Source organism: Lonchura striata, chromosome 1A (genome assembly GCF_050655825.1).
Source record: "Lonchura striata isolate lonStrDom1 chromosome 1A, ASM5065582v1, whole genome shotgun sequence".
In the NCBI taxonomy this organism is placed as follows: Eukaryota; Metazoa; Chordata; class Aves; order Passeriformes; family Estrildidae; genus Lonchura; species Lonchura striata.
This window is the reverse complement of record NC_140741.1, coordinates 49,866,245-49,880,643: the sequence shown is the minus strand read 5'-3', so window position 1 is coordinate 49,880,643 and position 14,399 is coordinate 49,866,245. Positions and strand designations below refer to the sequence as shown.

The window sequence follows — 14,399 nt, the reverse complement described above, 5'->3', positions numbered from 1 at the left end:
AAGAGTGAACAAAATTACATCACCTCTATATAGGCAGACCATATTAAGCATGCAATTTCTTTACCAAGACAGGATCTCTTTTTTTTTTTTTTAATTAAATGAGATGATCCTAGAGTAAATGGAGAAAATATTTCCTTTGGAATAATGGAATAAAATTATGGAATAAATAATAGAATAAAACTATTTTGATTTAATGAAGAAATGTCATTTAATTGGTTGATCTAGGCTTTTCCCCTCTATCATGTTAAATAAGTTGTCCTGAATGTAATTGATTCTAACCAAAATAAAATTCTTTGATTTGAAATGTACTTAATTTAACCTGCCAACTAACCAAACTTTTAAAACCATATAAAATAACCCACAAATTAAATGATAATTGACATGGAAGTCGTTGGCATTACTCATTAGAATTCTACTGCCAAAAATCTTTGGTTGGTTAATTTTAAGGGGTTTTAAGTAGATAAAATGCAATGCAAAAATATTGTGATATCTCATTGAAGATAATGTTATTAAAAATTTTAGTTTTATTGCTTAAGTGTTTGAAGCAGGTTGTTGGGACCAGTTTACAAAACACAAACTGCATTGCCAAGGAAGAGGTACTTAAATTTGTGTATGTGGTTTGTCTACACTTCCTAAATATTCATGAATCTATTTGAATTGCACGTTTCTCATTGTGATCCAATACAAAAAAACCCTTCGTTGATGCATGCAGTATTTATTTGCAGTGCTAGAATAGAGATAAATGTGCAAGAGGAAGGCTGTTATGAAGAATTTATGGCTTTTCTTTCTGTCTTCTGTGAGTGAATTAAATCCAGTCTGTAGTGTCAGCTGTCCTTAAAGATGGACAGGACTGTGTCTGAGTATTAATGAAGCACCAGCTGTGATGGATGCACTCAACCCCTTGACAAAACCAGCAGTGTTTTGGTACAAGCTCCAAAGGAGGTAAAGCCATGTTCCGTAGCTGGGCCAAGAACCTCTCTAGGAAACCCAAAAAGAAGTGGAATAACACAGTGGGCATTGAACTTTTGCAGCTCTGGTCTTTGTGTAAATCTTTCTGGCTTGATTATAACTTGATTTTCATTGTATGTTTCTTCCATGTAGCAGGAGTGGAGTGAACCTTGCCATCAGAATTTGTTATATCATGCTTTTGTAGCATGATCTTAAAACAACTTTTGCTAATCTCTGTGAAGGAGGTTCTTTAAGTGATCTAGATCACTCATCCAATACAATTCGGCATAGTCAGCAGGATCCTAAATCAGGACTCATGACACCAGCAAACATGGGCAATATAAATGAGGAAGAGAAAGAAACTTCAAATTTGCAAGGCAGATCAGTGCAACACTGCATGTTGCATTTCTATATTTCTACACTGTTGTTCCTGCTCCTGGAAATTAAGGTCACCATCTAACAAACCCCAGTAGTAATTGTTCTGGAAGACTTCAGAGGGAAGCTGTTTGATTCCAGTCATATTTTCTAACTGTGAATGAAATGCTTTCTTCTCCCAGAAGTAGCAAACATCAGAACAGATTAAAAGTTTGTTTTGATATTCCTGTTCTTCTGCAAGCAACCTGGAAAATTATGGTGTTTTTCTTCAAGACCTCAAGCTGAGGCAGCAGCCCCAGGGAGTTGGTGGACCAGAGCCCAGACTGGTAAGCTAAAACTGCAGTCATACTGCAAACCACAGCCCCACTTCTCCTTTCTCTTTCAAACCTCTGCCATAATAGTTAATACTCCTGTCAAAATTATTAACTCCTTCAGATATTCATACCTGCTTCCCCTAGCACTCTTCCCTGAAAGTCTGGAGGCTTTTCAGTCAGACAATTTTTTAAAATATAAAATGTTAAGGAAAAAGTTATTTTTAATTCCCAAAAATAACACTTTTGCTATTATGAAATATGATGGGATTTGGGCAGATCTACTTAGTTGTCAGTTGTTTGTCACTCCAGGGTTGTCTTTGTAACTCATTACTGGGCTCTCTCCAGTAGGTCCATTTTTCTTGTGTACTGAGGAGCCAGGAACTGGACTGAGAGTTTTAGATTTGGCCTCGCCAGCTCTGTGTAGGAGAGAACAATCACCTCTCTCGGCCTGCTAGCAGCACTTCTGCTAGTGAAATCTAAGACACTCTTAATCACCTTTTCAGAAACAGCATGTTGCTGGCTCAGGTTCAGCATGGTGTACAATGTGACCCCCAGGTCCTTTACGGCAAAGCTGTTTTCCAACGGGGTGATAAGAAGCACATTTTGCAGAAACCTAAATACTTCCTTAGCAAAAAGATGTGGCTGTGTTACATTATTTCAGGGGAAAATGCTAACAGCCCAGTCTGCTCTCAGTGTTAGTGCCCTCCTGGAAAGAAAACCTTGCAGATGTCTGTGGCAGCAGGGCAGGATGCCATGAAAAGCTATTTCAGATCTCTTTGCATTACATTCCCATGAAAATGGCAATAACAAAATCTTTTCCTGCTGATTAATTGTTACAGCCTTTTCCTACTGTGTGAGAGTTTCTCCTGGCCTCTTCTTTGCTCAGTAGCAACCCTTAGACAAGGCTGAATGCAGATTTGCTTTTCCTTTAAGCTCATGATGGCTTTAAATATAATCTGCTTCCTTAGCAGAACCCTTATGCTTTTTCACCAAGTTGCATAATCTCACTTTTGCTATACCTCATGGTTACACTCTGGGTAAACCATAGAAATGAATACTATTTTGCTTTAGATTCCTTTGAAGATGATAGAGTTATCAAAGCCCTTCAAAGGTACCACAGACATATTTTTGTAAATTATTAGGTATATTTAAACCTTCCATCATCAAGATAACATGCTTGTATTAGTCAAAAAAGGAAAGGAAGTAAAGGTCTTTTTTGCAGTTGCTACTCAGCTGACACCCAGCACTTGGATCCTCCTTCTGACTGTATCTCCTCTTACTAGTTATTCAGAGTATGGGGTTTTTTTATTATGCCTTCAAACTGTTCATATTGTTAGCATCTAACAAACAGGACCAACAGCCACATATTTAAAAATATTTTACCCCTTGACCTGTGTTTCCAGGATATGACTCTAAATTCTTACATGGCATCTATACTGCAAAATTATTTTCAAAGGAGGGTAATAATTGCTGCCCCATTCTTGTGCAACACTGGTATTCTGTTCTGTCTGCCTGATCACTTACTATTGAAACATATAGTGTTTACAAGCATCAAAAAATTAAATCTTTACATAAGAATGACAAAGCCATTCAGTGAGAACCAAAAAGAAAAAAGAAAAGTTAAAAGATTTAAGAAAGAGCACATAACTGCATGCAGGTTTAAAGGAAAAATACACGACCCTATGCCTCATCTTCTAAGAAGAGCTACAATTTTTGCCACCTTATTTAAATTGTATTTTGGAAAAAGTATTTGAAAAAAAATGCTTTAAGCTGCTTGGATATTTATTCCAATCATGCAGACAATTTCTAAGTTCTTTTGCTCAAGCATCAGGCTTATGTACAAAATAATCCCTCCAAACACATCTCCCTTGGAGATGAAATTCATGTGTTTCTTGCCTTGCCCCCAAACAAATGCTTTTGCATGAGTCATTTATTGTGGAACTATTAACCCTCATTGAAATGCACATCTAAACTGACACTTAACCCTGATTTTTTTAGCAGCACATGAGGGTGTGGGTGATATTTATTTGGATAGCACCTTGCAGCCTGGAGGCTTTAAAAGTGTTTTATTTACATAATGTCTCATTTATTTTGTAAGAATTACACTCTCCCCATCACTGCTGTGATCTTCTTTGGCATAGAAACTATCCAACAGCTGTTTATCAGCCTACAGAAATGCTGTGTAATAAGAAGTAAAAAGAGATTGTGCATCTAACTGTAACCATGGAGTGAGTCAAGAAGAAGCACCGTCACGAGAAAAGAAGGAAAAAAGCAGTCACTGGTCTTCCAACTTTTAGTTGTTCAATTCTGCAGGTCTCTGGTAGACAGAGAATCAGATGGGGTAAAATACCATTCACTATGTTTCCACCCATGATTTGTACAGCCCTGCTGGTCAGTGGCAGACCCAGTGCACTTAGGCACAGACACCATCCTGGGCTATGTGTAGGGAGCAGTATTTTACATAACCTGAAAAAACAAATGCATAAGCCAAGATTTTGAGAAATTACACATTCTTTGGCTGTGGAATAGAAGATATTTTTAAATGGAGTGGAGCCTGTATTTTTTTTTTTTTTCAGAAGCAGATACCTATGAGAGAGTGAACACTAATTTAACCGCTTGGTGCACCCAGTATCAGCCACAGGAGAGTCAAAGTAATAAATTACAGGAGATAAATTGCACAGATTTCACATATGCTGAAGTAGTTTTCAGGTTTTTTTATTGTTTAAAATAGATTAGTATTCTTATTCACCTTTGATTAGTATAATTGCACAGGAGAAACATCAAAACTTCATTAGCTGGAGTGGCTGTGTGATCTTAGAGTTTAAACATGTTAGCTTACTTCTAATATGTAAACTGTATAGTGAGACATATCTATAGAGCAATAGAAAAAAAACACAGCTGTATCTAACAGGTGAGGAGAGTATTTGTGTGTAGAGAAAAGCAAAAAAATTAGAGTTGTGAAAATTTTAGCCTTTGCTAATTATAAGAGACAGAATTTATGAAGTGTGGTATTAAATCCTGGGGAGAATAACATAAACATTACTAAAAGATAATACATTGTTCAACATATAGTGTAAATAAACATGTTGAAAACCAGTTCATGGAAGTTTGCCTTGACATACAGAAAAGAGTGAAAATCAGCTGAGCAGACATTGGGATGGCAGGCTTTGTGGATTTGTCTCTTCAGAAGGAACATTTGGTAACAAGTACTTTGCCATTTATCGTTATCAACTATAATTGCAATTGGGGCAATTCAACACTTTGTTCTGAAAGTGTGAAAGCTGTGTCATCAGGTATTGGTCTAACACAACAGAGGGACTTAATGTTCACTGGCAAGAAAACTTTGGAGTATTTAACACAGTTCCTCATCAAAACTCTAGGTAGATTATTAAATATGATTTTAGAATATCTGTGTAGAGGAAAAAAGAGCATCACCTACCGATTTGGTATCTTTTTTAGTAGTGCATCCCTTGCAAAGGTCTTCTAGGTGCTCTTGTCACAGATACATACCAGTATTTTTATTTTGGGATTCTAGCATTAGTCAGGCATATTCAACTGATTGTAAGAGAATGATAGAATATCTAAATTTTAGAGTGCCAAATCAATTTAGCTATTACATGTAAAGACTAGAGATTAAGGAAAGACAGAGATTAAATTTGTAAATTATTCTGGTTCTCCAGGATGAGGTATTTTTGCTCAGTGGTTTGAAGAGTGGCTGCTCTCATCTATCTTTTTTGCCTGATGGCAGAGACAGCTCTTTAGCTGGCTTTCCATTTCTAATTTTGTTTCTACTAAATGCTTTTATTCTTCACCTATCAGACACTTCTGTTAGTAACAGTATTCAGATAAACTACAAAGACTGATATAGAATGGCACATTAATTTCATCATATGGTCTTGAAATTTAAGGATGACGCATCCAATGAAGAGATGTTTAGTCATCTCAGTCACCAAGATCCCCTCTACAGACAAGGGAAAGAGTTCATACTTCAGGTAGGTCATGCCTTTCATCTAAATACAGGGCTTTAAAGTGCCTTTCAAGGTGCATGACTCTCCTTCATCAACTGTAGAGGAGATCAGATTACAAGTTTGCACTATGTGTCTGGGTTTTTGATCCCTAAAGATAAGATTATTCCCCAGATTAAATGAGACAATTCCCATCTTTGGAGTCCAAAACTGCTTTTTATATATTCTCTTCTGGTTGAGAAGGAGAGTTTGGATAATTAGCTGTGCTGAGGGAGGGGATTCATCTCAACCAATACTGAAGAAAGATGTGGCATCTGGGGTTTCCTCATTTCAAGATACAGAAAGATCCAAAGGATCAAATCAACACTTCAGAAAGATGGGGTGTGTTGTTCTGTGAAGATGTTAATCCTCATCATAAAGAAAAACATCTTTTTTAGTCAAACCTCTAAGTGGTGAAAGTTAAGTGAGCTGAATCTCATTAATATGACAGCTCAGATTGAAATGAGTCACTCTGTTGGGTGTTAATGTCAGAGCGGAGGGGCTGGAGAGGTGGCCTCTGTGAGAAGGGATCAGGGGCTACCCAGCCCATCCCATCCCAACAGACTCCAGCAGACCTTCTGGCAAAACATGGCCAAGCTGTCAGTTCCTCTGGAAAAACATGTCTAAAAAAGGGCAGAACGCCTCAGGGAGAGGAGGAAGGAACAAAGTTGTGAGAAAAAGCAGAGAGAACACAAAACATCATATGAGCAGGAGGAGGAGGAGATGCTTCAGGTGCCAGAGCAGATATCCCTTGCAGCCTGTGAAGGATTCGTACTGCAGCAAAGGAAAAATATGAGAAGGAGGGAACAGAGAGAGCAACTGCTGTGTACTGACCAAAATAACCCAGCTCTGTGATGCTTGCAGCAATAGAGAAGAGGGTGGAGAGAACCTAAGTCTGAGAAAAGGGGATGGAAAAATGGTTTTTAAATGTTTGCATTTTTCCATTACTAGAATTAGCAATTATGTTTTGGGGTTTGGTGGTTTGTTTTTGTTTGGTTTTTTTGGGTTTTTTTTTTAACATTTCAGTTAATTTTCCCGAAGTTGAGTCTGTTTTGACAGTAACTGGTAAGTGAACTCCCTGTCTTTTAACTGATGAGGTTTTTTGCTCCTTCTTATTTTCTCCCCCACATCACCAAGGGGGTGGTGTGATCAAGCATCTGGTGGGTGCTTGAGTGTTAGCCAAGGCTAACCCACCAAAGGAACGTTTACGTTTATTATTATAAATTAACTTCTTGTGCCTTTTCTAGGGAATTAAAAAAAAAATACTCCAAGTGTACAATGTTGCTTTGAAAAATCTGGCAAAATTTCACATGTTATCTAATACATGGGAGAGATAGCTAAAATTCAGATATCAACAATATTTCCTTTTCCAAGATATTTCATGAGGGAAGATTATAATAGTCTATGAGAAGGTGAAACAGCTTTGGCAATATCAAAATATTTCCAGATGTGCATGCAGAATATGTGAAAACCTATGCTAATGTATGCATGAACTCAAGTGGCTGTCAGATTTGCATTGTAAGATGAATAATTGAATTTGGAATGTATTTTACATTCAAAATTCTAGTTTTCTGATTTTTCACTTGCTTTGAAGTAACAGAAGAGCAACAGGCTTTTCAAAAACTGTAATAAATCTACTGAATTTTTGGTTTTGATTTGGGGAGGTAAAACAATTAATTTTAAATTTCATATTTTCAAGAAATACTCTAATAATTTTTACTTTAAAACAGCTTTTCAAAAATGCTAAAACAGGGCTTATCTATATAATTGCATTTCTTTCCTAAATGAAAGGCTGTCAATACTGACATATATTAAAAACATGTCATGGTGGGTGTGTATACCACTTCATCAAGAAAAAATATTCTGTTTAAAATATTCTGATTGACAGATCATTTATCTCAGGCCATCCTTTTAATCCACTTTGCCATCGAGGGCAGAGTAGGTTTTCTGTTCAGAAACAAGATGCAGTTGCCTTCTTGGTTGTTGTCACAGAAGTCACCTCCTCTGTAGTCATGATGGTTACATGGCAAAAGCTCTAACCTTCTCTCAGCTGTGCCTATTCCATTTTCTACCAGGACTCCCACCATACTTGCAGAGCTGCATTCCTTGTGATTCTTTATCATTTTTTCACTGAGAATGAGCAAAACCCCTTGTGCTGACTTTCTCCTAAGTGTTAACTGAGAACAGGAGCACCTTGCAGAGAGTGTTCACTGACCACTGTCAGGTGCAAAGAAGGTATTCAGTACACTGGACTGGAGCCTAATAATGCAGTCTTGCAGGTGCTATAAGAACATAATATTCAAAATTTGGTGTTCTTTAAGTTTGGTTGTGGCTAGCTACTCCTGGGAGCAAAAGGTAGTTCTGTAGGCATTAGGACAGAGTAAAAATGGACAGAAGTATCTAAATAGAATACACAAGATGATTGCACAATACCTGTCTCAACAACCCGCTGTAAAGGTAAACAATCTGAAGTAAGGCTTCTTTTAAATTTTTGCCATGGCTTTTCATTCCTTGTTTTAGGCCAGGACCAACACAGCTATTCTGAAGTGCCTCAGCAAACATATGGTGCGTGTGCTGTTTGCATCATTAACCAGCCAGGCAGCAGGGAACAGAGTGTCTGCTTGAAAACATTGTGGGAATGGGATTCCTGGTACTGGGAGTGCAAACATCTATGATTGAGACTGTGGGTATGCCTCCTTGCCAGCTAATATCTGGACAAAGCCAGAACTTGTGCATTATAAGGCCTAGGTATAATTTTGACACGCATCACCTGTTGATTCTCTTCATGACTGGCTGTATTTTCACTTGTTAGAGGCACCTATTCACAGGAACAAGCATTCACACTGGGCTTTTCCAACAGTGGTGCTGGTGTTACAGAGCTGACATATTGTGTGCACCCTGCCAGCTTGTTGACAAAAAGAGAGAAAAACATAATTTAATACAGATGTTTGAGCGCAAGAAGTATCAGTAACCCTTTAGACTTCTTTCAGTCCTGTCAATCAAACATATCGTCTCCACCAGATAAGATAACGTGCCCTGAAAAAATGCCTGTTTATGACAGGCATGTGTGATTTTATTTCTCTTTTTTTATTCTCTGTTTCTTTTGCCTATTCATATGTCTATTTGTTCAGAAGACTACACTAGTTATGAATTCAGATGAAGTTGTGGACTCACCACTAGGGCTTTAAAATCTTTGTGTGTACATTAGTAATTTCAGCTGTACAGCAGATCACTACATACATCTAAAATCAGTTTTAAGTGTGAACATATCAGATAAATATATTTGCATTTCTGAAAGTTTGATCTCAAGCCATTAGTTTGTAGACCCTTTTTAAAAAATGTATTTATACTTTAAGAGATGTGGTCTTCACAACAAGTTCCGACCTCACCCCTACCTTTTCCACTTTCCTGTCCTTTTGATAACAAACCTTGTCTATTTGTACTTATTTCACCTCCTAAGTTCTGTAAAATCTACCCTTGTACAGATATTATACTTTGGTGTCCTGAACAGGAAACTGATGTAGGAATGCACATTATGGAGACCAACAGCAGTTTAGTCTTTTTTCACCAAACTTTTTTTACTTCCATGTAGATAATTTTTATTCTCTCATTCATATATTTTTAAAATAGGAAAATATATATGTCTGGAGACTACCTGATGCTGTGGTCAGTTTCTAGCTGGTGGGATTTCTCTAGTACTAATTTCTGAATTCAATATAACAAATCCTCACTAGGCCCCTGTCAGCAGGTAAATAACATCTTTAAGAGACTTTCAATCCAGTTTCTAATTTATAATGTTTTTCAAAAAAGAAACTGTCAAAGGGAGTTAGCTATATTTTGATCTTGCTTATACTGAATGTTTGTAACTATAGGGAATTTGAGATCATCCTGATGAGCAGGAAGATTTATTATCTGTTCAGTGAGAATTCTTAGGCTGAGCTCTCTGCCAATAAACTATGATATTCATCTTGCCTAATTCTTTGTGAAATTAATGCAGAAAAATCCTAAAGGCAAAAAAGATATTTTGACTCAATATAAGCTTATAATGAGTGATACAGGATGTAGTAATCTGAAAGGGGAGAAACTAGTCTGTTCTATGCTGGTTTTCTTGGATTCCATGACAAAGGAGTGAAGTAGCATGCTGGGCCCAGGATAGGTACATGGTTTTGGCAAGGGCCAATGAAGTTTTCATTCTGCTTTAGACAGAGCTGTCCTGATGTGAAATTTTATTTTTCAGCAATGTATTTCAGCATGAACAGCAGTGCTAAAAATATAGCCACATTTAAAAATATAGACACTTGTGTTTTTTGCAGAAGCCTCATTAGGACAAAATTTAATTAGCTAAGTGTGTCTGGGGAGCAGTCCAAGAGACTCTCTGGACCCCACAAGACTGTCCAGAACAAGGAACCATAAACCTGTCTTTAAAAATATATATTTTGAAAAAGAGAAATACAAGACAAAGATGTAACTGTCACTGGAAACCATGGCAACAGGTGGAGAAATCTCAAAAGAGCAGAGAATACAGGAGCATGCTTTAAGACTAAAATGTATTAATCTCCTCTCTATGAAGTCCCTGTCATCTAGGGAATTGTCCTTCTACAGCCTGCAAAACTTCACATTGTGGAATGTTTTGGAAGCATGTTAATTTCTTTGAAAGATTTCGGATTTGTAATTATGAGGAGGTGTCTACAGGGAGTAACTGCACTGGGGTGAAGATAGAGAGACAGAGAAAATGTGCCCCAAATGTGCTTTACAAAGCTCCATCCTAATAAAACATCAAAATACTAGATGTGTCCCTGAAATGGGAATACAGAATTCTCTAGGGTCAGGTAGCCCCTTCTCTCAGTCAGCCTGTTCACATGTTCATGCCAGATTGGTGTGTGACAGAACACATGGTCACCCAGTTTGTGCACACCTTGGTTTCTCCTGCACTCCAGGAGCAGCTGACACTGGGTGGAAACTTCAGTGCCTGCCTGAGATCTCTCAAGTTTAAGGAAATTGATTCTTAGTCATCCACTTAATTCTACTCATCTTCCTCATTATTATAGCAGGGCAAAATTACCATGTTTTAATTTATGGAGGTGTGAATAACATTTGTCAGTGTCTTGCTACTTTTTACTCTTATAAATATGAACCAAAATCATATTTGCTGGTAATATTTGAAACCATGTTACATATCAGAACTAAGCACCAAGTCTCTGTACTTTTTAGTGACATAAATGATTCCTCTTGGATTTTTTGTATAAAGGTCATGAGACATTTTTCTCAAAACATATGAACACCATAATCCTAGATCTCTGGTTTATATGCTTTTGAAAGATTTAACATGACCCTAAAAACACAAGCATTTAAAAGAGAAGGAAACAAAGTCAATATAGGACTTGCACATAATTTTCAATTTTTCCTCCCTAATATCACAGAAAAACTCCAGAATTATTAAGAAAATTTTTTAACTCCTTAAAATGCTTCAAAATTATAGATTGATGGTTGAAAAGTCCAAATATTTGGACAGAAAAAAAATCATACAAAGAATCTGAGAAATCATAGATCTGAAATACAAAACAAAGAACATGTTGCTGGTTTTCTTTTTTTTTTTGGTAATATTCAGGCTGATAGATCATCAAAAGATTTTACTCAATTTAGGAGGGCCAGAAAGACATCTTTTTATTCAAGAGGTCATAAGTGCATTGTGGCATTTAAACTTCCCTTTGGGTATTTTGTTCCCGATCCATGTAGATTCCTAAATATCTCAGCAACTCCATCCAGAAACCTGTGTTCATCCAAAAGTATAACTGATATCCTGTTGCTGACCCACCATCATACTAGAAGAATTGCTGTCCCCCAGATTATCTGAACATATTCAGAATTGAGGAAAGCAAAATTCATTGCAGTATGCATGCTTTCAGACAATTTCCGATTAGAGAGAAGTATTAATGTGTTTTTATCTTCTTCATTTGTTTATTTGTTTCTTCTCACTGAAGAAATCTGACTGGAAGTTTTTGAACAGGTTGCTATTTTTGCTGATTGTATGTGTTTATTCCTAGAGATCTTTGTAATGCTGCTGTTTCCCTCCAACCTAGCTTTCTTTCTTTACACAGGTAACCTGTCTTTTGTCTTTGTGCTGATGGCGCAAAACATGTCTATCAAGTAAAATCCTTTCCCTTAACATTTAATTGTTCCATTGACTGCCTCCTCTAAGACTGGCTGAGAAAATGACATGTCCCAGTTGACAGCCCATTTTCCAAAAATAACAACATGAAAAAGCATGAAAGGCTTAACTGTGTTAAGAAGTCCTTCTCAGCCTGCAGTTTAATAGAAATTCTGTCATGGGACATCTGGGAGCTCAACTGAATGATATTTTTAAAACAGCAAGAGGTCAGTGTTTTTTTCTGGTAAGTTTTGATGAAATAACAGGTAAAATATAATCTCTTTTTGAAATAATTGGGTGGTTCACAATACAGATCAGTGCTAGCTTTTATTCAAGGTAAAATTCAATATTGAGTGTTATGCCTTCTGTCTTCAGAAGCTAGAACGGATCCATGCTGTGGATCATTCATGGTCACTTTTTTTTATTTTAGGAACTGGTCCACCTGCAAAACACTCACTTTGGCTCATGAAAAAAATTCTGAACCTAGACCACTAGAGGCACAGACCCCACAGCCCTCCCAGCATTGCTAGGAGCCAAGTGCATCAGGCTTCCCACAAGGGTTTATGTCATCAGCGTGCCATAGCATTGTTGGTAAAACATACCTGGCATCTGACTAATTTATAAAACCTACTATAACTGATCAGGTGACCAATCCAATGCCAAAAGAAAAACATTAAAAATTGGGATGAATTCTTAAAATAGAAAGTATGAGCACATGTCTGCATATAGCTCAACAGATGGCATCTCTTTAAACAGGGTTTGTCCATATGGCAAGCAAGTAGATTGAATCTGAATGCTGTATAGGATCCCAATGGAGCAAAACCCAAATTTTTTTTAGTTGAAGAATGTACGCTATGTATCTCACTTATGCTTCAGATGACAACATAAGCAGTTTTATGCCATCAGCTTGTGGTTTTAGCTGCAAATAACCAGAGAGAGAGGGAAGAGATGAAGAAACATCAACTTATCAGCACGTTCGGAAACTCTCTGAGGGTTTGAATAAATAGAAATTAAGAACAGGAAAAAGACATTCAAACTCCAGTAAAGAACTTTTCATAAACGGTTTACTAATTTAATAGCTGGCTAAGAGAAAATGCCATTACTGAAGCTGCTCGACCACCCAGTCATTAGCACTGACAGACATCAGAGTCGTGCAGTAGCAAAAAGCCCATGTCATTTCAGAAAGGCTGCTGAGGATGTGAAATTTCTCTAATACAGTAGGTATGTGCCCAGGTAGAGAAGATTTCTGAATCAGAGCAAGAACATCCCTTGTCTATCGATCCCTCACAAGAGCTTAAGCATTCAGCTCACACACTGGTTACTGCTCCTGAGCTGCAAACTCTTCTCAGCGGAGATACTCCAGGCATAAAGGAAAGGTTGTAGCTGAGGATGTATTACCTGCTGTGGCACAGGGATCACACTGCTTACACAGGAGGAAGCCTACCTGGAAGTCTTATAGTACAGGAGAACTGGGAAGAAGCCAACTTTATCCATGGAGAAAACTTTAAATGTATTTTCACCATTCATTTAAAACCAGAAAGTTTCCATTCCCTTTGAAAGGTAGCATAGCAAGGCTATGATGTTTGAAAACAAAGAAAGAAGATGTATGAATATGAAAGATCGTTATTTTAATGGAATTTAATTGATGACAAGTTCAATCTCTCTCACTTGTTGACATACAAAGTATTGAAAAATATTTCTTTATTTTAACCAAAAAAAGAAAGTAATAGAAAGAGCTCAGTTTAAATATTTCTTAGCTGAATAAACATGTGTCTGCATATTTGATGAAATGGCAAATTAAATATAAATAGTTTATATATAGTTTGAAATAAATAAATAAATATATAATTTTTTATACATAAATAGTTTAGATATATTAAAAATTCTGCAGTCATCCACATTTTTAATTCAGTTTAACAAACAATTACTGTCTTCTTTTACAGACAATGTCATCTTTGGAACAAGGAAAGGAGAAAAGGTTGCATATGACATTAAGGAATCTGTCTGGGAGAAAATATACCTGAACTCACCTGTAAAAAATCAAAACAGTCTGATGTCAAACTGTTGTGCTTTTACTGCTACACTTCATTACTGAATAAACCAGTTATAGTAAGACTGGATTATCAAAGAAATTGAGAACAGAACTTTCTTTTCAGGCTTAATTTTTTCCTTTCAAATTAAACATGATATCTGAGCACATTGCTGGTTATTTGCAACCACTTTGTGCCTGCAGTAAATGCTGAATACACACATTGCAGCACCTGTATACTGTCTTGAAGACTTTGGTGGCCTCCTGAGGGCAATAAGGAATCTATGCAAATTATGGTGGAAAACACTAATAAAAGCCTGTCTTCAAAACATCATTAAATTATTTCTGGGTCTCTTGTTTCTGAGTCCTATACAAGGCTAAAATGCATGCAGTGAATGAGAATTCAGTCATTTGCCGTCCAGCTACCCAATCCCGTAAAGTCTGATGAATTTCAGGTTCCATCCATCCCAATTTTTATGATTCTCCACAAGCATATGGGGTATAATTTCATATTCTCTAGAAAGATGCACCCCAGAACAATTTAGAGGCTAGGGAAAGAGTTTGCCAAGCCACTTTTAATC

The 14,399-nt window shown here is 36.9% G+C and overlaps 1 long non-coding RNA gene across 1 annotated transcript; it reads left to right on the top strand.

Moving 5' to 3' along the window:
* The first annotated feature begins 440 nt into the window (after positions 1-440).
* Positions 441-14,170, top strand: LOC146763478 (uncharacterized). The gene is made up of 3 exons (XR_014951984.1): positions 441-1,649; positions 5,546-12,033; positions 13,733-14,170. It is a non-coding gene; the product is annotated as an uncharacterized LOC146763478 (long non-coding RNA).
* Positions 14,171-14,399: the final 229 nt, after the last annotated feature.